Source organism: Leucopleurus acutus, assembly GCF_964270905.1.
Source record: "Leucopleurus acutus genome assembly, chromosome: 8".
NCBI classification, from domain to species: Eukaryota; Metazoa; Chordata; class Mammalia; order Artiodactyla; family Delphinidae; genus Leucopleurus; species Leucopleurus acutus.
In genome coordinates, this window is record NC_139151.1 from 41,594,716 (window position 1) to 41,618,165 (window position 23,450).

A 23,450-nucleotide genomic window follows, 5' to 3' on the forward strand; every position below is an offset into this window, starting at 1 on the left:
AAATTTCTATCAGAATGTTCCTACCAGTTTATAGCACTTACTGGTTGGTTTCTGTTCCAGGTAACCAAATTCCAGGAAAAGTCAATTTCCAGTTTGATCAGGTTTGCTGTTGTTGATGTGTATAAGAATGCTGCCTGCCATGTCAGTAAACAAAGGAAACTGCAGCTATCAGCCACTACAGCTGCCCCCAAAGGTAAGCCCTGAGGGAACTCAGGATGGAAACAGAATGCCTGCCATCAGGCCATCAGACACTGCAGCCACTCCCCCATGGTGCACCCTGAGGATACTCAGGATGAGAAGCACAGGATACTGGCCCTAGATATCTGAGATGCATATCAAAGGAATGATTACAGTGAGCCCAGACTCTTGCACCTTCCCATACGTAGAAAAGCGCTAAATACCTTAACTTCAGATATCTGGTTTTCTTTCATTAGCAGTAATCTTTTGATGTTCCAACTACCTGGTCGTTCTTGCAAAAACTCCTATATATCCTGGCTCCCCCCTTACCTCTTTGGAGCAGTCCCTCAGAACTATCTAAGATGCTATGTCCCAGGCTTAGGTCCTCAGTTTTGCCCGCAGAATAAAATGTAACTCTCAACTTTTAGCTTGTGCATATTTTTTCAATCGACATTGTAATGTTGGGGGTAACAATATCCAAGCTCTTTGCATGTCAGAGCTGGAGCTAGAAGTCTCCTTTTTATGGTTTTAATCTTTTCGGGTTTTCTGTTTCTTTTTGGGTCAGTTTCAGTAATCTATATATTTTCCGGAATTTTGTGCATTTGATTTAGATTTTTAAAAGTACTGGCACATAGTTGTTCATATCATTCTCTTTGTGAGTGTATGCACATACACAAATTTTTAAATTTCTAATAACCCTGTAAATAAGCATTCTTTCGAATATTACCGATTTGTGTTTCCTCTCATTTGTTGATCATATCAATTTTCATTGTTTTATCATATATTATACTCAGTTTCTACTTTTATCTTCCCTCTATTTGGGTGTTTGTTATTTATCTGGCATTTAAATGTCCAAGTCTCAGTTACTTTGCGAAGAAAACTACATGGAGAATACTTTTCTCATAGAGATGTTTGTAAGAAAATGCACATCTGACAAAGAATAAGTAATGCACAAATGTAAGATGATATGACCATTGACTGCCAACCCACAATACTTTTAATTTCAGACATCTTTATTTTAAATGCTTCCATAATCTGGAAGCTTCCATAATCTTTTACCCTTTCTTACCAACCTTATCTTCTGAGCATTAGACCTGTTTGTTGAGCACTGTAATCTGCAGACAGAACACTTAAAAAAGCACAATCAAAGTCAAAGCATATTCCTTGTGTGGATAAGCGATCCAAGGCTAAGACAGTTACAAAGAAAACGTCTCTTAGTTGTTTCAAGCCGGGCTGCAGATCTCCTGTGTGTTTCTTTTGCTTTATCTCACTGAGTTAATAAAAACACCACTTGACATTTCCTAGTAAATACCTAGTGAAGATACATATCTGCCTTTTTAAAAGTTCAGCTTAAACCCACTTTGCTAGATAAAAATACTGACACAAGCAAAAAGTCACCTACATCAGTAGAGAAAGCTCTTTCTGTGAGGTTGTGCATTCTCTTCCTTACCATCTCAGAGGTGTTAAGGAAGAGCCGAGAGGAGCCAATAATCCTTGCACTGAGATAAGAGCATACATCCCAAGAGCATCCTTGAAGCAGAGCGGGCACAAAGAAACACATCTATCAAGCTCATTTCTTTCTCCATATTGTTTCACATTTAATGTGTCTCCTATTGGCTGGTATATGGTCAGGCCACTCACAGTGGCTGTTCTCTTGCTCTCTGTACATCCCCTGCTTGACCAGTGCCTGCTTCACCTACACCCTACTCACCTGCCTACATACTTGCCCCTGCCCCAGGTAGTGACTGTTCTTATCAAAGGGGCAGTGAGGGGCCTGCCCCCTCTGCTAGTTTCCCTGGTAACCAATGAGCCAACTGGATGTCAATTCCCCTATAACTGACAATCCCTCCTTCCCCTGGGAGCGAAGACAGTAGCCACATCCTGACCACCATCCACAGCAGACAGTGGCGTGTCGCTTCAGACATGTAAGCTCCCCATTAAACCACTGATGTTTCTATTGCTGACTCCTGGCTTTTTCTTTGGTCTTAAAGCTGGGCAAGTGCAGGCCTTGTAGGCCTGGGGGGCGCAGCCCAACTGCTGGGTCCTTCTTTCCCAGACACATGTCCTGTATCTGTGGTAGAGGTACAGATGGGTAGGGCTGCAGAAGATTTAGACAAGAGTCCCCTGAACGGAGAACTGATTCATGTAAGTGGTCATCAAAATGTAAACGCTCCGTAATCTACCACCGCTTAACCAACTCACCAAATCAACCACTGCTCTAGATTCCTTCGGTAAAACAGGAACCCACACCCATGGCTAGACTGAATGGTTTTAGCCAGTAGGCCCTTCTCCGTGATATCTTGTCTTCTACCCCCACCAACTGGGCTGTTAGGCTGAGAATCAGCTGGGTTTGCCAGCTTTACTTGTTAACAACATTGTAAAATTTAAGCAAATATTGCATAAGCTAATAAAATATGAGTGTAAACAAAAAGAAAATTAAGTTGAATGAGAATGGATTTTTGTTAAATTAGCCATCAAATTAGACATGAGTAAGACCACTGTGAAACTTTCCAGGAAAATAGTTAACTATTTTCTACATCAGTAGAAAAAGCTTTACTCAGAATTCTACACTCAGATTGCTCTGTGTTTTAAATTCTCACTTCATTATTTTGAGAAAACCCTCCAAAAGGAAACTATAAGTGATATGGGCTTTACGCAAGAAAAATGATGTGAAACATCAACCATGGGACTCTTAAGACAACAACAGCAGCAGTAACAAACACAACTCTTGGTCCAACATTAAAAGACTGGAGAATAAATGAATAATTTATATCTTGTACGGTATGTGTATATAATTGTTAATAGTCTGAATTTTTTGATTAACAACTACAGATCCTGATCACGTCCGACATAATGGATTCTGTGTAGTTTCACCGAGCAGATTAAAAGGTACTGCTCCTAATTTCCCTCTCATTTTCACTTCGTTTTTTATTACATTTAACTTACCGAGTATCTCATTATATGTTCCTCTTAATTTTCCCTGCAATCCTGTAATGTAGGGATTATAATCTCTATTTTTTATAGGAGGGAACTGAAGATCAGAGAAGCCAGGTTCAAACTCAGAACCACTGTCCCAAACAGTGTTTCAAACTTACATGAAATTAATTTTGTGAGAAATAAGCAACAGTTTTAATAAAAGAAGAGGATAGATATTAAGACATTATTTAAGGGTTGGTGTTTATGATGGGTTGAATTGTGTCCCCCAAAGAAAGATACGGTGGCATCCTAATTGGGGCTATCTCCCACTCCATTTCCTCAGAAAGTGACCTTATTTGGATATAAAGTCTTTACAGAGGTAGCCAAGTTAAAATGAAATTATTAGGGTGAGTCTTAAACCAATACGACTGGTGTCCTAATGAAAAAGGGAAATCTCACCAGGGACAGAACACACACAGAAGGAAGACGATGCAAAGACACGCAGGGAGAAGAGAGCCAAGTGACTGCGGTGATATCTACAAGCCAAGGACACCAAAGATTGCCACAAAACCCCAGAAGCCGGGAAGAGGCAAGGAAGGATTCTCCCTTAGAGTCATCAGAGACAACACGGCCCAAGCCAAACTTGATCTCAGACTCTGGCCTCCAGAAGTAAGACAATAAATTCCTGTTATTTTAAGCTACCCAGTTTGGGGTACACTGTTACAGCAGCCCTAGGAAACTAACACAATACCGTTTTGAGAAAGTCTTTGTAGAGTCCCTTTGGAGCGTGTGCTTATGTGCATAGGGATGTACATTCTGGTTCACCATATAAAATTTAATTCCTACTGTGGATTGTGGCCAAAAAAAGTTTGTGAAACAGTGTTCCATAACACAGGCAAATATACTATCACTGAAATCTATCTGGGCAATCTCCTTAAGACAGGAGACAGGGGAAAAAAAAAAAAAGAAAGATGGAGCGTTTGCAGGGTAGGGAATGGAAGGAGGTTCCAGCTTTTCTGGGAAGATAGGCAGGGAGAGCAGTATAATTAAATAGAGTAGCTGTTGGTCGGGGTAATATACTGTATGAAACTGGCCATGCATCACTTGCAAGAGAAGACAAAAATAGCTGTTTTTGGCAGGTATTTAGGGAAAAGGTTTTTGCCAATCCACTTTGCATAAGTAAAAATGATTTAACCCAGCCCAAGCTTCAAAAGAAACTGTGAGGCATGTTAATGATGTTGGGAACTCCATCCAGACAGGGAGAAAATCAGAGTAATGGAAAAGCAGACCTTCAGGGACCCATGCGCTGTTGACAGCAGACGGCAGAAGATTGCTTAATATTCCTACACAATTAAACTAATTCCCTTTAAGCTTCCTTCACATACCATAAAGAAGATCTCCTGATCCCTTAGAAATTAACTTTTCACATCTGGGCAAACGTATTGTTTAATGCCCAAATCCCCAAAATTCCAAGTTCTTTTTTTTTTTTTTTAACAGAGGGCAAAACAAAAACCACTTTGTGAACAGTTTTAGGCTTGCTACTGTAATGCACATTGTGACACAAATTATGTGGCACAAAATTCCTATAACGTACCATCATATTATCATTAACAGAGAAAAACTGCATTATTACCAAATCTCATGTATGCATAAATGTATGTAGTCAATTAGGGTGTCAAAGGGACAACAAAAGGAAACCCAATGACTTATTCTGCTACCAGAACAGGAGGGTGAGATGGGGTAGCCTAGCATGATTTACTCGTGAGCTGCAGATGCTCATCTGATCACTGTATTTGCGTAGCATCCTGGGCTGGGGGAAGCCGCCGATTCATACACACCTCAGTACCCATTACCCACCGGCAGCAAACCATCCTACGATGCTATCCCTCCGTGTAAACCAGATCTCCCACTCCCAGGTCAGATTCAAACAGGCTGGGACCTGGGACCTGGAACCTTGGACCCTTTGCTGCAGTGCTGCAATGCTTACAACATTGAGCAACAAAATACAAAGAAACTATGAGAGATTAAAAACAACTGCACGCATGCGCGGCTGGGGCAAATTATGGACAAGATACAAAGAAACCAAAAATCCAATTGCCACTTCTGAAGAGCTGGAAGCAAAAACAGGGCGTTGGGAGCAAAAGCAGGGTACTGCGCATGCCTCCTGCACACAGCACCACCTAAGGGGTGGGCAAGACACCCAAGCCACCCCTCTGGCCTGACCCCTGGACACACCCCTGCCCTCACCCCATAGATGGAAACAGCTCACCCCCCTTCTTGGGGAGCCAGCAAGGGAAACTGTTACTTGTTTTTGCTCCCGCCTGCTGCAGCAGGAGCCCCAATAAAGCCTTGCCTGAATTTCTCGTCTGGCCTCTTATCAATTTCTATTGATTAAGGGAAGGTCAAGAACTGTGATCAGTATCAAGATGAGAACGAGCAGATGGACCTTTAAATTCTGCCCTTCTGGCCCCTATAAAATACCTGCATATGAGGTAGCAGGGCAGCAGAACAAGTAGGGCCACAAAGGTTTAGATAAGGAAACAAATCACTCACAGTGTAACACTCTACTCAGTAGCTCCCCATCTCTGGTTCCTCAGGAATAAGGTGGATTTACAATCATACTCATCTCACAGAGTTTTTGAGAATTAAATGAGATGGTAACTGTAAAATGCCTGGCTCACAGATGGGCTCAGATTTATGATATGCATCTTTGATTTAAACTTACCCTTCTATGTGAGGGGAGCTATCACCCAGTCCTTCTATAAACATTTCAGTGTCCTGAATGGGCATGGGACTGAGTGGGCATCAGGGTGGGATGGCTGTTAGGGAAGGGAGAAGGGGAAGGATACAAGGGTGAAAAGGCTAGTTTCCCTGAGCTGGACAGGCTCAACACCTACAGAGAGAGACACCCAGACAAGTGTACACCACAGCACAGCTGGTTAAATATTACTTGGGGTCAGGGATGCCCAAGACCAGAGAAGGTGACACTGAACCCGGGTGACAGGGATGAAAAGTAAGGAGAAAAAAGAAGGCATGAAAAAAAAGTGTGTCTTTATAAAACGGCAAGAAATGTGGTGAAACTGGAATGCAGGACTCTTAGACAATGGTAAGAGAGAAAACTAGTAAGAAAGACCTGGGCATACAGTCTCATTTTGTAAATACAAATGAGCAAAAAGGTGCCCATATATAGAAGGGGACTGAGCGTCAATCAGATGGGCTGCAATATTTCAACAAATATTCATTGAGCACCCAGTAAGTGATCGGTGTGACCCAAATGCTGAATAATGTCAATACTGTCACACAATTCAAGTGTCTAGTTCAACACTAAGTCTCTTCATTTTACAGAAAGACAGAACAAGAAATCAGTAAAGGACAAAAGGAGGATATATCTAGGGAAATTATAGAGAAAAAGTATTTAGAACTACTGAAAATATTTAATTAATAGTCTTAAACTGAAAAAAAAAAGGTTATTTATAGCACTCTTAACTGTGTCAGAAAGGATTTGGGGTTCAGGTATTCATTCAGCAAATACTCAATACCTGCTATGTGCCAGGCATTCTTCCAGCCAATGGGCGAGGCAGAAAAACAAAACAGACAAACATCTCTGCTCTAACGGATACTGAATTCTAGGGATATAGTTATGGTGTTCTAACTTGAAAAGTTAGAGATGTAGGAAAATATTAAAAACTTTTAACCTCTTTTAAAGATTCCAATAGCCTCCATCTGTGTGTATATAGATAGATTCAAATGCTTTATGGCATGTATATTAAGGAAAAATATTAATTTCCTATTAATTGTGGAAACTCAGGAAAGACTGTGTATCTAATTTGGGATAAAAGAGTTTTCTGCTTTAATTCTTGTATACAGATCATTCGATAAACGTTTAAATTTTTATAATCTGTTGGTGACTTAACCATACTGTAATGCCTCCTAAATAAATCTTATTTGTCAGTATTATTCTTTCTCTGAGTGATTTACTGAGTACCTCCTCAGGGCTCAACGTCGTAGTGGGCTCCTAGGAATAGAAAAGAAAAACACGAGTAGCCCTATTTTTAACAGGCTCATCACTTCTTTAGGAGGAAGAGGGGGTAGAAAATAAAACATATACTTTGTTGGGCTTCCCTGGTGGCGCAGTGGTTGAGAGTCCACCTGCCGATGCAGGGGACACAGGTTCGTGCCCCGGTCTGGGAAGATCCCACATGCCGCGGAGCGGCTGGGCCCGTGAGCCATGGCCGCTGAGCCTGCGCGTCCGGAGCCTGTGCTCCGCAACGGGAGAGGCCACAACAGTGAGAGGCCTGCGTACCGCAAAAAAAAAACCCATATACTTTGAAACAACTAGAAAGAAATCAATTCTTGAGATATTGCAAGGCAGCACATCAATAGCATATAAAATTCATGTGTTAGTGCCAATAGAAAGTGGGATACTCCCCAACCAGAAGTTAAGACACTCTTTCCTGCCACTTAGGAAAACAACTGCTTCATGCTATTCTGTTTAATGATGCTTCTCACTAACAACAAGCCAGTAGATTAGGCCTTGGAAAAATACTGCTCTCTTTGTAATTAATTAATCCATTCATTACACTGTCAATTACTGTGGATCAGAAGTAAATTCAACATTATTTTTAATACCTATTGTTTCTGAAATCAAAATTACAAAATATCCCACCACTTCCCTTCAGCTATCAAAGCCAAGCACAAGCTGTGCTTATCCCAACCGAGATGCCGGTCGTTGATCTATGATGCCTCACCCCTAAAAGAATCGGGGATGCGGGTCTTACTGCTGATGAGAACATATGGTTTGGGTAGTTTGGCAGGAGAAATCCTGGCAGAAGAGTCTCAGAGCATCAGCAGATGCTGCCATAGCACAGGCATCCAAATGGTGGCATAATTGCCGCTGCTGCTTTGATGCCACATGTTTCACTGTGATGACAGCAATGCCTTCCTCGAGAAGCTGGTGGCAAAACAGAACCCCTCCCCAATCCCCACAGGCAGAGACACAGGAGTGTGAACAAACACGCTCATGCCCCACATGCATACACGTGCACACAAAATCAGGTGACGTTGGCCTTCCGTGGGTCTCCTTCATCTGTCTCTAATGGTGTAAAGCCAGCTGGAAAGGGAATGGCAACTAGAGAACTATTTTGTTCTTCGCTTACATAACTCCGACATTTAGGTTCCATTCAGAAAACAGGGAGTCACCACCAGCTTTCCACCCACCTCGCAGTCAAGGAAAAGATGGCCTGTTAGCAACTCAGAGATGGGATCAGAGTCCCCTGGTCTCCCTGGCAGCCTGAGGCACTGCCAGGTCCCGAAAACTGTCACAAATTGCTCAGATTCGTCTTCATCAGACTCATTCAGTTGGTTAACAAATCCTTGTTGATCACCGCTATGGGCTTGAAGGGGAGGGGACTTCAAGAGTCACAACCACAAAAGAGCTGAGGGGTGCTGCGCAGCAACCTCCTTCCATACCTGTTCATCACTTTCTGCCATTCATTCCACCTTGACCGAGCAGGGTCAGTCTAGCACTACCGTCAGTCTGGAATGGGTTCCAAACAAGACAGATGCGGTGGTCCCTGACTCTAGTAGAGGAGTGAGCCAGACATACTGGCCAATACAGTGCAGCATGCATCCTGATGCAATAAGGTATCAGCTGGTGTAGAGACGCTGAGGGGTGGGCAGCACACTGAGTCCCAAAGAGAAAACACCATCAGCCAAGTGGCTAGGGAGGAGCACAGCCGAGGCAGAGGGAGCAGTTCTAGAGCCGGGCAGAAATTTGTTCTTGTGCCTCAAATACTCCAAGCTCTTCCTCTTCGTCTGTTAAATAAGAGAATGTGAGGAAAGAACCTGGGGCTCAATAATTCATAGCCATCACTGTCATTACTATGGTTGTATTAATCATAACAATAACAGCAACATTTGCAGATGCTTAGAGGTAAGAAAACATGGAACATTCTGGAAAATGAACATGGTTCAATTTGGCTGAAATATAATGTGTATTTGTGTACATGTGTGTGAGAGAAAAAGAGAGGAAGACGTGAGGAGAGAGAGGAGAAAGAGAGAATAGATGGATTATCTGATAGTAGATGTCAAAGTTGCTTCCAACTTGAGCATGATGCTAAACTGCTGAATTCCAGTGGAATGGACACAACTGAGCATTCCAGGCAACCATCACCACTCCACTGGACAGCAGAATAACTCCTGGGCACTATGAACAGAACCTTAGGACACATATCCTATCTATCTCAAAGAATTGTTGATGTTAATGAATCCCATCCCTAACTCTGAGGTGCCAAGAAAAACTCCGGAAAGGACAGTAGAAGTAAGTGCATGGAAAGACGGCCACTGTCATGCTAATTTAGATAAATCTCCAAGTGGGAGGGAGTAAATGATCTAAAAGCACAAAACTGCTCAGCTGTCTATTTTGAATGTCAAACATTTGTGTAGTGTCCATTTGTCACTAACTGAATGAAAAGCAGACAAATTAATGAGGTGACAGAACACAGAGCTAAACCACACATAAATAAGAACTCACAGTAAAGCATACAAATTGTCCTCCCTCGACACTGGAACAAAGTTACTCTGAAGAAGCGAGGGGAAGAAAAACATTATGCACAGGATCTTGTACAAAGCACAGATCCAGGAGCTAAGATGTCAACATAAAGAATCATTTGCCTTCAGCCTTGGGGCCTAAGCTTATAAGTGACTGACACTGATTTCACTTTTCAGTCAGAATAAAAATTAGGAGAATGAGGGGCCACACAGCTTGGGAATGACTAGGCTAGAAAACTTTTGGGGGGACAGGGGTGTTACACTCATTGGCAAGGCTGCAGGAACACTTCGGGATCTTCAACTGTCTGACTCCAGACTCCAAGCATTATCAAGGATGCTAGCCCCAACCTGCACCTACAGGCTGAAGGACGGCTTGGAACAGTTGGAAGAACACGAGATTTTTGTCTCTGGCAGACAAACCCAGAGTTCACATCTGCTGGGTTCTACCTCTTTCCAGTTATGTAGCCTCAGGCCAATTTATTTAGCCTCTCTGGAGCTGTTTTTGAATATTAAGTGGGTCATTCGTAGGTCCGTGAAAAATGCTTAGTAGAGCCTTTCATCAAGCCACTATGAAGATCAATAAACAAACACACAAAAGATAGGCTCAGTGACTCTCCAGTGCCCACAGGCTGAAACCTGAACTCTAATCTCACATTCAAGGCCCCCGATGCCAGATTCTAGCCCTAACCTGTAACTACAGGATTTAAGTACATCCACAACACTTATGCTTTTCCACAGCTATGCACTCTGATCCCCTCCTTGAAGGCTTCTCCTACCCTCTCACTTCCCAGGTCCTACTCATCCTCAAGGTCCAGCTTTGGTCCCACCTGCTCCTGGAAACCATCATAGAGTGTCTTTACTTTTTTCAAAATATAGTCAGTCCTACCCAGGTCAGAGATTGGTTTCCTTTGCAAGGCTTTGAGTATCCTGGGTCATGAAAAGGGGAATGCCGAAACTGGGCGGTTCACATCAAGGCTCAGCAGAATCTCAGGAGGAAATATTGGATCTAGTGGGTGGTCCACCAGTACCATGCAGACAGCAATCAATGAAGGCTTGATAAGCAGTGGTAAGCAACTACCGTGGTTCCTTGAGCTGACATATGGTGCCCATTCCAAAGGTGAAGGAGAGTAGGTTTTGGCTGAGCTCCCAGATATAGCCATGGCCAGCATATGGCATACTCTCCACACTTGGTTTTGCTTGTCTCCTTGACCAGCCCCGGTCTGGTCCCATCACTGCAAGTCTCAGACCCCTCCTCCCTGCTCAAGTCCTAACTAACTCTCCTTCTCTACCAACCCAAGGATCCTCAGCTAGTCTTGGGAGAATCAAGTGGGGAGAGGGAAGCTTCTAAATCTTCCTCTAGTCTCTTTCCAATCTGTGATTATGGCATAAAGTCTAGGGTCAGCTTTTTCAGAGACCTTCTTTTTTTATTCTCAGGAGGCTTTTCTTCTCCCAACAAAACTTAGCTCTTAAGATCAAAACCTGTGCTTTTAAAACTGCTATTTTTGATGTAGACTTCAAAAGCCTATTTTGGAAGTAAAAATTTATATATATAGCTTTTTTTTTGCTTTTGCTTTCTTTGCTTTTCTATGGACATACTTCCTGCTTATTCTGCTCCCTGCCTAGAATGCTGCTAATTCTCCACAAGGCAATGTGAAGACCACCAGCTGATTAGAAAGACCGAACATAAGTCAGTGTGGAAAAGAACAACTCAAAGTTTAATATGTCAGGGTGTTACACTGCTGTGATTGCACATTTAAGAGAATAAGCACTGGAAACAAACAGACCTGACATTTACTCTGATACTTACTAATACGTGATCATTAACTTCTCTGTGCTGATTTCATCCTCAGTAAAAGTGAAAAGTAATAGTACGCGCTTCTAACTGCCACTGAGAAGATTATTATAAAGCACTTCACCAAGATGGTCACAGCCATAGCACTCAATAAATGAGTTTTTTATTGTGTACCATTCATTTGACAATTGATTATGTTTTACCTTAAGGTATATCTAATATCATTAGTCTTTATTATTTAAATCTATTTTTATTTCATTATCCTTGCATGTGAGCCTTCTCTCCCCAACTAGCTTTTAAGTTTGTCTACTGTTTTCTCACCTGTAAAACAAGAATAAGAATAACGTGCCTTGTGAAGTTATAATCATTAACGGGAGCGGCTATGAGTATTTAGTCTGATTCCAGGACAGAGAACACTAGCCATTACTGTTATATCCCTGAAAGGCAAAAAACAAGTGCTCAGGAAACTCATCTATGAGCTTGAATCCATGCAGGGAAGGCAGGAGGCTTGGGAGATACTGTCAGGGCCCCCACTGATATCCTAATGACTTTGCCATTTCAGGGTGCTTTGTATGATTTCCCTCCGCATCTCTGTGTCTGAGAGATTTTCCTGAAACGAATCAAGGCTATTTTGCCTATCTCATAGCAGGCTGAATGTGCCAGGGAATTAATCGCCCCCATCCCCCAGCAGCCCCCAACCAGTGACTGAACTAACATGGCACCTCAATACTTCAGCTCCCTCACCCCTTGAACAGAATAATTTCAAAATGTGTTTTACACCATTTCCCAGAGTTTCTCCTTGGAATCAGCCCCAGTTATTCTCTGTGGTAAATGTCCTTCATTGGCTGCCTTCCATTCTTGAATTTCTTCCTCTCTCCCTGTACTAACACTCTTTGCTCCCTGCTAATAATCTCCCTAAATTCAAATTATGGGAAACCCAAGCTAAGAGAGGGGCTCCTGTACCTGTGCATTATTCACAGAGCTTCCACAGAGATGTAGTACCCCTCCACCTACCTTCAGGTACGGTGATGATAGTGAATAAGGTGGTTTAGTGAAAGGAGCCTAAGTCAAAAGTTCTAGATTTGGTCTTGGCTTTCACTCAACTAGCTGTGTAACCCTTTGCTATGGATTGAATGTTTCTCTCCTCCCAAAATTTCTATGTTGACATAATCCCTAAAATGAGGTATTTGGAGATGGGGCCTTTGGGAGGTAATTAATTAGGTCATGAGGGTGGGGCCCTCTTGATGGGATTAGCTGCCTTTATAAGAGACAGGAGAAACTTCTAATTTCTCACCCTGTTCATCCATTCTTCTCCCAAGTTCTTGGATCATCTTTACAATCATTACTCTGGACTCTTTCTTGGGTAGATTGCTGGGCATATATCAGGAGAAAACGCTAATTCAAAAAGATATGTGCACCTCAATGTTCACTGCAGCACACTGACAACTGCCAAGACATGGAAGCTACCTAAGTGTCCATCAACAGCTGAATGGATAAAGAAGATGTGGTATATATACATAATGGAATACTACTCAGCCATAAAGAAGAATGAAATAATGCCATTTGCAGCAACATGGATGGACCTATCAAATTTTCATACTAAGTGAAGCCAAGTCGGACAGAAAAAGACAAACATCATATGATGTCACTTATATGTGGAATCTAGAAAAAATGATACAAATGAACTTATTCACAAAACAGAAATAGACTCACATACATAGAAAAGAAACTTATGGTTACCAAAGAGGAAGGGAACGAGGAATAAATTAGGAGTTGGAAATTAAAATATACATACTAGATAAACAACAAGGCCCTACTGGATAGCACAGGGAACTATAATCAATATCTTGCGATAACCTATAACGGAGAAGAATCTAAAAAAGAGTATATATATATGTGTATATGTGTGTGTGTGTGTGTGTGTGTGTGTGTACATACCTGAATCACTTTGCTGTACACCTGAAACTAACACAACATTGTAAATCAACTATATTTCAAAAAAAATTTAAATAAAGAGGAGAGAGCTTGCTCCCTCTCTCTCTCCCACTCCCCCTGTCACATGAGGATGCAGAGAGAAGACAGCTGTCTCCAAAACAGGAAGAGGGTTCTCACCAGAACCTGGCCATGCTGGCACCCTAATCTTGGGCTCCCAGCTTCCAAAACTGTCAGAGAATAAATTTCTATTGTTTAAGCCACCCAGCCTATGGAATTTTGGTTAAAGCGGCCAGAATTGTCTAAAACACCTTGAAAACAGTTTTCAATGCTCTGACTTTTAGTTTTCTTATCTTTAAAAATGGGGCTAACAATAACACCTGTGCCACGGTGCTATTCTGAGAGTGAGATGATAAATTTTGTGTGTTACCATGGCACTTGCTGGGCCCAGCAGGGAATAGGAAAGTTGAACAGACAGTGGCCTTGCCCTGAAGATGCTCCAGGATAGTGGAGGAGAGAAGACTCAGACCGAAAAAACTGCAATACAAAGAAGCACAGATAGAATGTAAAGGAAGTCCAGTGCAGGGAAAAGGACAGGAGTCTGCAGTCTATTTGAAACAAGGTGAACAAGCATGCAGACTGCCCAGATAGCATTCCTATGTAAAGAATTCCTTAGCGGGCTTCCCTGGTGGCGCAGTGGTTGAGACTCCGCCTGCCGATGCAGGGGACACGGGTTCGTGCCCCGATCCGGGAAGATCCCACATGCCGTGGAGCGGCTGGGCCCGTGAGCCATGGCCGCTGAGCCTGCGCTCCGCAACGGGAGAGGCCACAACAGTGAGAGGCCCGCGTACCGCCAAAAAAAAAAAAAAAAAAAAAGAATTCCTTAGCACTCCCCAGGCAATTATGCTCTGAGCCCCCGTCCTATTTTGGATACACTTCTATTACAACACTTTACTCGTTGTTTTGCATTTATTTGTTCGGAAACCCATCTTCCCCAGGAAGTTAGTAACCTTCTTCAGGTCAGGACTACCAGGCCCTGTTGCTTTATACATGCAACCCCTTCATCAGGCCACCAGGAAACTTACTACAATATCTGATACACAATAGTAAGTCCTAAATAAATACTGTTGAAACATGAACCCAATTTGGTATCCTGCCTCTATATGTAACCTGAGAACAATTAAGAAGTAAATTATAGCCACAGGTTCCTGTTTCTGAATATTTCTTTTCTTTAGTTTTTTTTTTTTTTGTATTGAAGTATAGTTGATTTACAATGTTGTGTTAGTTGCTGGTATACAGAAAAGTGATACAATTATACATATAAATTATTTCCCTAGATTCTTTTCCCTTATTGGTTATTACAGGATATTCAGTAGAGTTCCCTGTGCTATACAGTAGGTCCTTATTGGTTATCTATTTTATATATAGTAGTGTGTTTATGTTAATCCCAGACTAATTTTTCTTTCCCACCGTTTCTCTTCCAGGAATGCTCTTGACCTGAGGCTTTGAGCACTATAAAACAAATGGGCAAGAAATATTACCTTCCATCCCCTGGGCGACGGTCAGAAGATCAGGAGGCCTCTCTCTCGAGAAGCATATTAAAATGACCTGGCCCAGTGCTGGCGGGGAAAGGGCAGCGCCCAATCTAGACTCGGCCACAAGGTGAAGGCACATTTCCCTCTAAGAACCGGTTTTTCCTTCGCTTTCAAACACATAAATAATTATGATCCATCCACAACACCATGCTGAAATCATAAAACTTTCATTACCTTATCAGCTTGGACCCAAAGCATCAAAAACGAGTCAGTGCTAATCTCCGTCTCCCTGCTTCTAAGTGCTGCCTCCCACAAGCCTGGCAGAAAGCCCCCAAATGGAAATGAGGTGTCCAGAGTAGTTCCCTTCACCAGAAAAGATCCCTGTCCTGTATTTAGAACAAGCACAGCAGACCTCAGTTCTTTATGGACGGAACAGTTATGCTAAGAAGACAGAACTTAACGTAAGCCGGTAACTCCCAAACTACTTAGTGAGGAAAAACCAAGAGATATATATTGATGCAAGCAGAAGAAGGTCATTTGCATGAAAAAAGCCATGCTTTCCAGCATTACCTCTACAGCAGTGCTTTCTCTGGGCCACTCCCATAGGAAACTGTTGTGTCAGAGGCTCATCAAAATCCACTGGTATGTTTGGCATCTTCCCACCTGAACAATGACCTTTCCCCTGTATGTTTAATCTAGATGAAAGGTCTTGGGCTTCCCTGGTGGCACAGTGGTTAAGAATCAGCCTGCCAATGCAGGGGACAGTAGGTTGAAGCCCTGGTCCGGGAAGATCTCACATGCCACGGAGCAACTAAGCCTGTGTGCCACAACTACTGAAACCTGCGCTCTAGAGCCCATGCACCACAACTACTGAGCCCACGTGCCACAACTATGGAAGCCCGCGCACCCAGAGCCCGTGCTCCGCAACAAGAGAAGCCACCGCAGTGAGAAGCCCGCGCACCACAACGATGGGTAGCCCCTGCTCGCCGCAACTAGAGAAAGCCCGCGCGCAGCAACAAAGACCCAACGCAACCAAAAATAAATAAATAAATTTATATTTAAAAAATAGTTCTCACCATCCCATGCGCCTCATGACGAGCCAGAAACTTGAGGACCATCATTAATTCACCCCACCACCACCCATCCTTCCAACGCAGACACATTCATGGGTTGCCAAATTTGATGAATTCTGCCTCCTTAATATCTCGCGAATCAGTTCCTTCGCTCATCCCTGCTGCCCCACCCTTACTTCAGCCACTTACTTCAGGATTTTCCACAACTAGTCTTCCTGATGCCAGTCCACACACCCCCGCCGCCACTCCACGTACATGTGGCTATTGACTAGCTTTCCAAAAGGCTGCTCTGATCACGTCACTCTCTGCTGAAAAATCATTCATCGGCAACCAGCCCCATTCAGCCTTAAACTTAAAGACCCATGCCCCTCCTCGCTCTAGACCTCTAGCCATGCTGAACTAAGGATGATTTTTCACCTTCCCAGCTTTCTTGCTCTCCTCAATGTTTGCAAATGCCACTCTTGTGTCCTTGGTTTATAATGAGCCGCACCCACCGCATGAAGCTAATACCTAGTCTTTATTGGGATGTAGTTCAACTGGGCCTCCTTGGGGAAAGGATGCTCTGATACCCTCTCCCTCCAACGCACATAAGCACACACACACCAGCTCCCACAGCCCCTGGACATTGCTAGCTTTCACCATATATCACAGTACATTATAATTCCCCTTTGAGTCACAGGTCTCTCTAACTGTGTTCCCTGCAAATGTCTTTGGAGCTACAAAATCTGACAGAGCTCCTGCCACTCAGTGAGGACTCAGGAAATGTTCGTTGGAACAAAAAAATGAAAAAGATGAATGCATGAAGGCACAGCATATTTCTTATTCTGTGATGGATGATCTGGCCCCAGATCCACTACCCAGTAACAATCAGGCTGTAGTGGGAGCGTTTTAATCAACTGAGCACACCAAGGAAACCTCCCAAATAAAACAGCCCCCAGGGAGCTCTCCCCTCAAATGGGTACCAAGTGGCTCACAACTTATTTATTATTTCATGAATCTTCTCTTGCCTTCTCTCTCAAGTTTAAATGACCAAAGGGCAGTGACTGACATCCATTCATTCAAGAAATATCTAACCAATACTAATGTGTCAGGCAATAATCATAACTGACACTTACACAGCACTTACGGTACACACACTGGGCTAAGCAGGCCCCATTATGTTTTTGTGTTGCTCTAGGTACTGGACTAGGGACCAGATACATAACTTTGTACGGCATGGGAAACACTCCACCTAAGCATTCATTCAGTGTCTTTTCCAACAAACATTTATTGAATATTTACTATGTTCAAAGTCTTTTAATTAGATCAAGGCATTTTCTTGAAGTAGGTATCCTTATTTTATCAAAGATGAAACTGAGATACAGAGAGATCAATTAATTTCCCCAAATCCCACAGCTGAGAAGTGGCAGAGCTAGGATTTCAATCCAGGTAGCTGGTTCCAGAGTTCCTTTTTTTTAAATCCTCTAAACAAAACCACCTCTTGCTCACGTCTTCAAAAGAATAAGAATGGTTATCTCTGAGTGGTGGCAGTAAGAGTTTTCTTATCTCCCTTTCTAATCACCCCGCCTTTTTGTTTTTTTTGCTTATTCGTGTTTTCTAGTTTTTCTACATTCAGCCATGTCATCTTGAGGATAATTTATAACAACAAAAAAAAATGATGTGGCTGACCATGAGATGAAAACAGTTGCTGTTACATTATAAAGAAAATATGCAGAGAGATAATAAAATGCTAATTTGATGAGCTGTCTAAAATCAGCATGAGTCCACTTCCAGACTCTCCACTGATGGACACTCAGGGACCCCAGCCCACTTCCTGTGCTGCCAGCTATCCCAGCCAGAGCCACAGCTAAGGAAGATGTTGCCGTAATTTCAATGCTTACAAGTGAATTTAAGAAAGAGACGTGATCAAGAAAAAAACAGGAAGACCTGGTGGTTGGTGCTGTTTGCTTAGGAGAAAACTACAACCTGATTTCCAAGTGAAAACATTCAAGTTCAAGCTCTGTTGTCAGCACATGGGAGTAGGCGCTAGGTGTGCCCATGTTGTGCTGTGCAGCCTGAACTGGCAGATCCTCTCTCTACTCTGTCTTCTGGGTGTCTGCAGAAATCTGGGTCACTCAATCACATGGCTGACCCACATTTACAGAAACCCAGCCTTCCCATCCTATTAGAAAAACAGCAGATTTGTGGAAGCGAGCTTTATGAATGACTAAATTTACAGATAAGCCCATTTTAATTAGCTAGAGAAGAACCCCACTCCTTCTTCCAGACAAAGCCAATACTGATTTTTCTACATCAGCACATCTGTAAACATCTCCCTGTCTCTTCCACTGCCCTGGTTAATCTACTTTAAATTCCTTTTGAATATCATTAATTTGCTTCCCTCACTTTTTAAATTTGTACATCAGAAGGGCAGTGCTTTTGAACCATCAATTTTCAAGGGATGATGGCAGTGCATGATCCCCCAGATGCGTGGTAGTCCAGCTTCTGCATGTGCTTAAATTCAGTTTGCCTCAGATTTCCACAATGAATCACCACATTGTTAGAGTGGGGGTGGAGGGGGGCGCTGAGGGAGGGATTAGCTTAAGTGAGTTGTGAGTCAAATTCTTTTCTGCGGTTTCATGGTCAGAATTCTGAGACACACACATATTCCAACTACTTTCCTTTTTCTAGGAATAAACCCTCTAAAAAATACAGTTTTGTCATTCAAATGTGCTACAGGAATTTCCCTTTCTCTTTGGGCAGCAACCCTTTACCTATTTCCTCCCTGATACACAAGACAAACAGAGAAAGGATCAGGGCCATTTAGCAAGAATGGGAGGATCAGGTATGCAGATGAGAAAATGAGGGATGACCAGTGTGAAACCTTCAGAGATTTTTACAGGGACATGCCCATCTCTATACCCTTCCCAAAAAAATCACTGCTTCAGAGTTAAAAGATGCCCCCCTGCTTCCCATCACATAAAGAGGGAGGCTGGTATTAATGACTTACCACATTTATGTCTGCACATGTTCCTGTGGGGAGGCAAAACCTCCTTGTAAAATGCATGTAGATTTCTTTGTTAGGCTCTAGTGACTCCTGGGAAGTATACCTTACAATCTGAGCGTTCCAGATGAAATAACCAAAGAAATTTGTGGGTTCAAATTTATATGTTTGGATCAGCAGGAAAAGGGACAGCATGCCAAATTAGGCTCAATTTTCTTTTCTTTTTTAAAATTTTATTTGCCCATCTCTTTACTTCTTTCCTTTCTAAAAATGTGTTTGCTAAACTGTGGATCCGGGAAATTCTATAGATCTAGCATAGCTGGATGTCAGCAAGGCATTTGACAAAAATCTCTCATGAAATCCCAGAGGACATGACAGGGAAAATGTGGGCCAAATGACAAGCCAGGGAAAGGGGTATAAAACTGATTGAATTTCAGTACACACAAGGCAGTGTCAACTTAGAAAAGAGTCTCCAGCGGCTTGCCTCGGGACTCTGAATCCAGTCTTGCATCCATCAACATTTTTCCTAATGACTGGGATTAGGTCATGGATATCTCACCAAATTTTCTCATGACTCAAAAAGGAGGGACAACAGATATGCTGGATAACAAAGCAAGGCCCCCAGTGGCTTCAATAGGCTAGGACGGTGGTCCTCCAAGTATGGTCTGCATATCACCTATCTCAGAATCATCTGATTTAATAGGAATCATCCAGTTTGAAATGCAGATGCTTGGCCCACTCCATACCTGCTGACTCGTGGCAGACACTCGTTAAGAAACACATGTACCCCAATGTTCATAGCAGCATTATTTACAATCTCCTAGATATGAAAGCAACCTAAGCATCTATCGACAGATGAATGGATAAAGATGTGGTGTATATATATATACACATATATGTATCACATATATATACACACACACATATATATGGTATATACACACACACACAATAGAATATTACTCAGACATAAAAAAGAATGAAATAATGCCATTTGCAGCAACATGGATGGACTTGGAGGGCCTTATGCTAAGTGAAATAAATCAGACAGAGAAAGACAAATACTATATGATATCACTTATATGTGTAATCTAAAAGGTATAACAAACTAGTGAATAAAACAAAAAAGAAGCAGACTCACAAATATAGAGAACAAACTAGTGGTTACCAGTGTGGAGAGGGAAGGGAGGAGGGGCAATATAGGGGTTGGGGATTTTTTTTAAAGGGTTATTGTGGGATTATATGAAATCACGTGTGTGAAAGTTTTGAAAATTGTAAAGCACTGTAGAATTTAAAGAATCTTTCATTCAATTAAAAAATCAATTCAAAAAAAAACACTGAACAAGAACACAGTCACCTGAAACATTAGGTCCTGACCTATAGTTGGTGGGTCCGTGAACATCTTTCCTTATACACACTTGAAAAAAGCCGTCAAACTATGGCTATCTCAAAATTAGTAAAACCTGAAGGAGGAAAAACCCTCCAGAGTGTTTGTTGTTGTTATTGTTGTGTTTAATTCAAGGAAAGACCAAGGAGTATCTTAAAATGAATTTAAGCTGGAGGCTGACAGGCATCTAGGTGGTGGCAGAAGGATTAAATCCAAAGGACACTCAGGTAGAATGAAATAACATTCCAGTGTAACCCTCAGGGGTCCCTCTTGTGAGGCAGGACCTCATAAGAATCTCCCCTCAGTAAATGGAAGGTTTTGTTCCAAATGCCTTCCTGGGACAGTACCTCAGCAGGTAATTCCATTAGCTTTGGCACTTTAATAACAACCAGATTTACCAAATGAAAACTGCAGAAAATATTGAACAAAGGACAAAATACATATTGCTTGTTCCTGAAAATGACACTCTAGCTGACACACACTCCCCCGCAAAAGTCTCTGTGATTCTTATATTTTAAATAGCAACTCTGAAATCCACTTCCAAGAGTCAGTGTAAGACTCATGCAACTTTCAAACTTGAGGAAATTAAAAATACATGTGAAGCCATGTCTTTTTACTATTAAATACTGGAAGTCAATATTAAAATCTGGAATCAAAGGAAAATTCAGATCCTACCCCCTAACAGGAGGCGTTTTCATGAAGTCTGCTGTCTTCTAACATAATATGCAATTGATCTGAGCCAAAGGGTTCAATTTTCTCCTGGATCTTCTGGCATTTTATGAGATCTGGCCCTCTGAAAGTAACTAATACTGCAATGAAGAAGCAACAAAAACTCATGAAGCAAAAATCCTGCCGAAAGTATACAAACTACCCTCCAATGTTTGAGAAAAAGACAGCATCTCATATTTCTTTCATTCTCTTTTTAATGCCTGGTACACTCTACTTCCCATAATGAATATTTGGTGTTCAAAAATATTTCCTTTAAGAAGAAAGAGAAAACAGAATGGGGTACTTAAAATGGGAAATTAATCCATACAGTTCCAGAATGTTACTAGGATCCTCCAAAAAATACAATTCTAAAATGAAAAAAAAAAAAATAGTTCAATTATCTTTCAGCTATCTCGCTATCTGCTTGAACAAAAATATATGGGTTTACTCCTTAAAAGTCAGATCAAAGCTGCTTCAGAAAATTAACATCTTTCTTTTATCACTAAAGGGAAGATAAAGCAAGATGTGGTTTTATTCTTGAAACTCACCTCCTGGATTTACGATAACATAAAAGAAATCCCTGGCCCTAAGATCCCACCTTCTCTTTTAACAATGGGGTAATTGAATCACGTGGCATCTCATTCTTTCATATGGCTATATTCTATGCTTATGAAAAAACGAAACAGAAGATAGAAAACAGACTGGTGGTCTCCAGGTGCAGGGGAGAGAGGGGTGCTTAATGGGTACCCAGTTTGGAACTAGATAGAGGTGGTGGTTGTACCAATGCCACGGAACTGAACACTTTAATATGGTTAATTTCATGTTATATGAATTTCACCTCAATCAAACAAAAACCAAAAACAAAATCAGGAAAATACCAATGTTTCCCTAAGGACATAATCCCATGAACAGCTCATTGACAGAGAGAGGTCAGTTGCGGGTATGGGGCCTAGAGTGGGAGTCTATATTCTGGTACCCACTCATGGAAATGTGACCCCGTATCTCTCCCAACCTATGAAAGAATTCTGGCTGCTAAATAAAAGACTGACGTGTTACCGGGAGGTTATCTACTAAAAGGGAATTGGCTTAAGGATGAAGGGATCTGGGTTTCACCTTGGCTCTATGAAGAGAGCTAAATTATGCTGTGTATCTCTGAAGTCTGGATAATTATGGGTGGCTGCGAAGGTCACATGGGCACCACCTCACATGACAAAGCACAGTTCACATGGCTTCTTTTGGGGTGCTCAAAAAAGAAGAAAAGAAACAGCTGTATAACCACAGTTGACAGATGAAGCAGATGGCCAAGACTGGAAAAGGATGACGGGGGCATGCAGAACCTATTAAGAACCACGAAACGCTGAGGGCCACAGAGCAAGTGGAATGTTCACGTACCAGGTCCACACTGTTCACTCCAGGCATTAGCAAGAGGCACAGTAAGTGTCAAAGGTCAACCACAAAAGGGAATTTTGAAGGTATAAGAGACACACTCTATGTGACAGGCGTGTTCACATTTGTTTTCAAACTGCACCTTCCCCACATAAAATCCCTGTTATAATAAAATTTAACACCAGTTATCTTGAGAACAGACCCTCACCTGTACCATTTTGTTCCTGGCTTGCTTGAATACACACACACACACACACACACACACACACACACACACACACACACAGGAATCTGATTTAATGATTGTCAGGCTCTTTTGTCATCTATAATCCAGATAAGTGATTTTGGTGGAGGCAAAGACAGAATAATCTGCCTTGGTCTGGGTTACCACCAAATAACGTTAGAACTACCTGGTATGTACAAAAGAGATGGTTTCCTGCTCGTGGAGACCATTTTCCTGGCCCCATGAAACAGGGTAACCCCATCAAAAGTGGCATACACTACTTGCCAGGAGAAGAAAGAAGCTATGGCTTGGTAAATACAGAAATGTCTGATAATTGAATGCCTTATGTTTCAAATTTATGAATGTCTGGGTCTGTGGGGACAGGTACTACTGAGCACCAGTGATGCCCATTACATTCCTTTCAGAATGAGAAAGGCTAAAATAAATATACAAGGAATCCTGACCATGTTTGGTATATAAAATAACTCATTTAGTATATAGTACAAAATCATTTGTGGAACAAGCTTAAAACTATGTTATCCCAAGAAGAAAAATAGAATATTTCCTACCTAAGAAGAAGATGGAATGAAGGGGAAGACAGAAGATTTTTAAAGAAGTCAGAAAAGTGTTGCTGACAGAAAGCACATGGACGGGAGGGTGGTAGGCAGGGTGACAAGGCCAAAGATCTAACTTGGAAAACCGGTAAAGTACTTTTACAAAGAAATACCAAAAGAAGTCAATGCATATAAAGTAGAAATTAAGGATGAAGATAACCTTTAAGAGAGTGGT

The 23,450-nt window shown here is 42.0% G+C and overlaps 1 protein-coding gene across 3 annotated transcripts in view; it reads right to left on the minus strand.

Annotated features, from left to right (window-relative positions):
* The window catches only part of FAT3 (FAT atypical cadherin 3), a gene marked incomplete at both ends in the record, with an annotated part of 559,095 nt that overhangs the window by 513,489 nt on the left and 22,156 nt on the right, over window positions 1-23,450 (minus strand). The window lies entirely within an intron of this gene.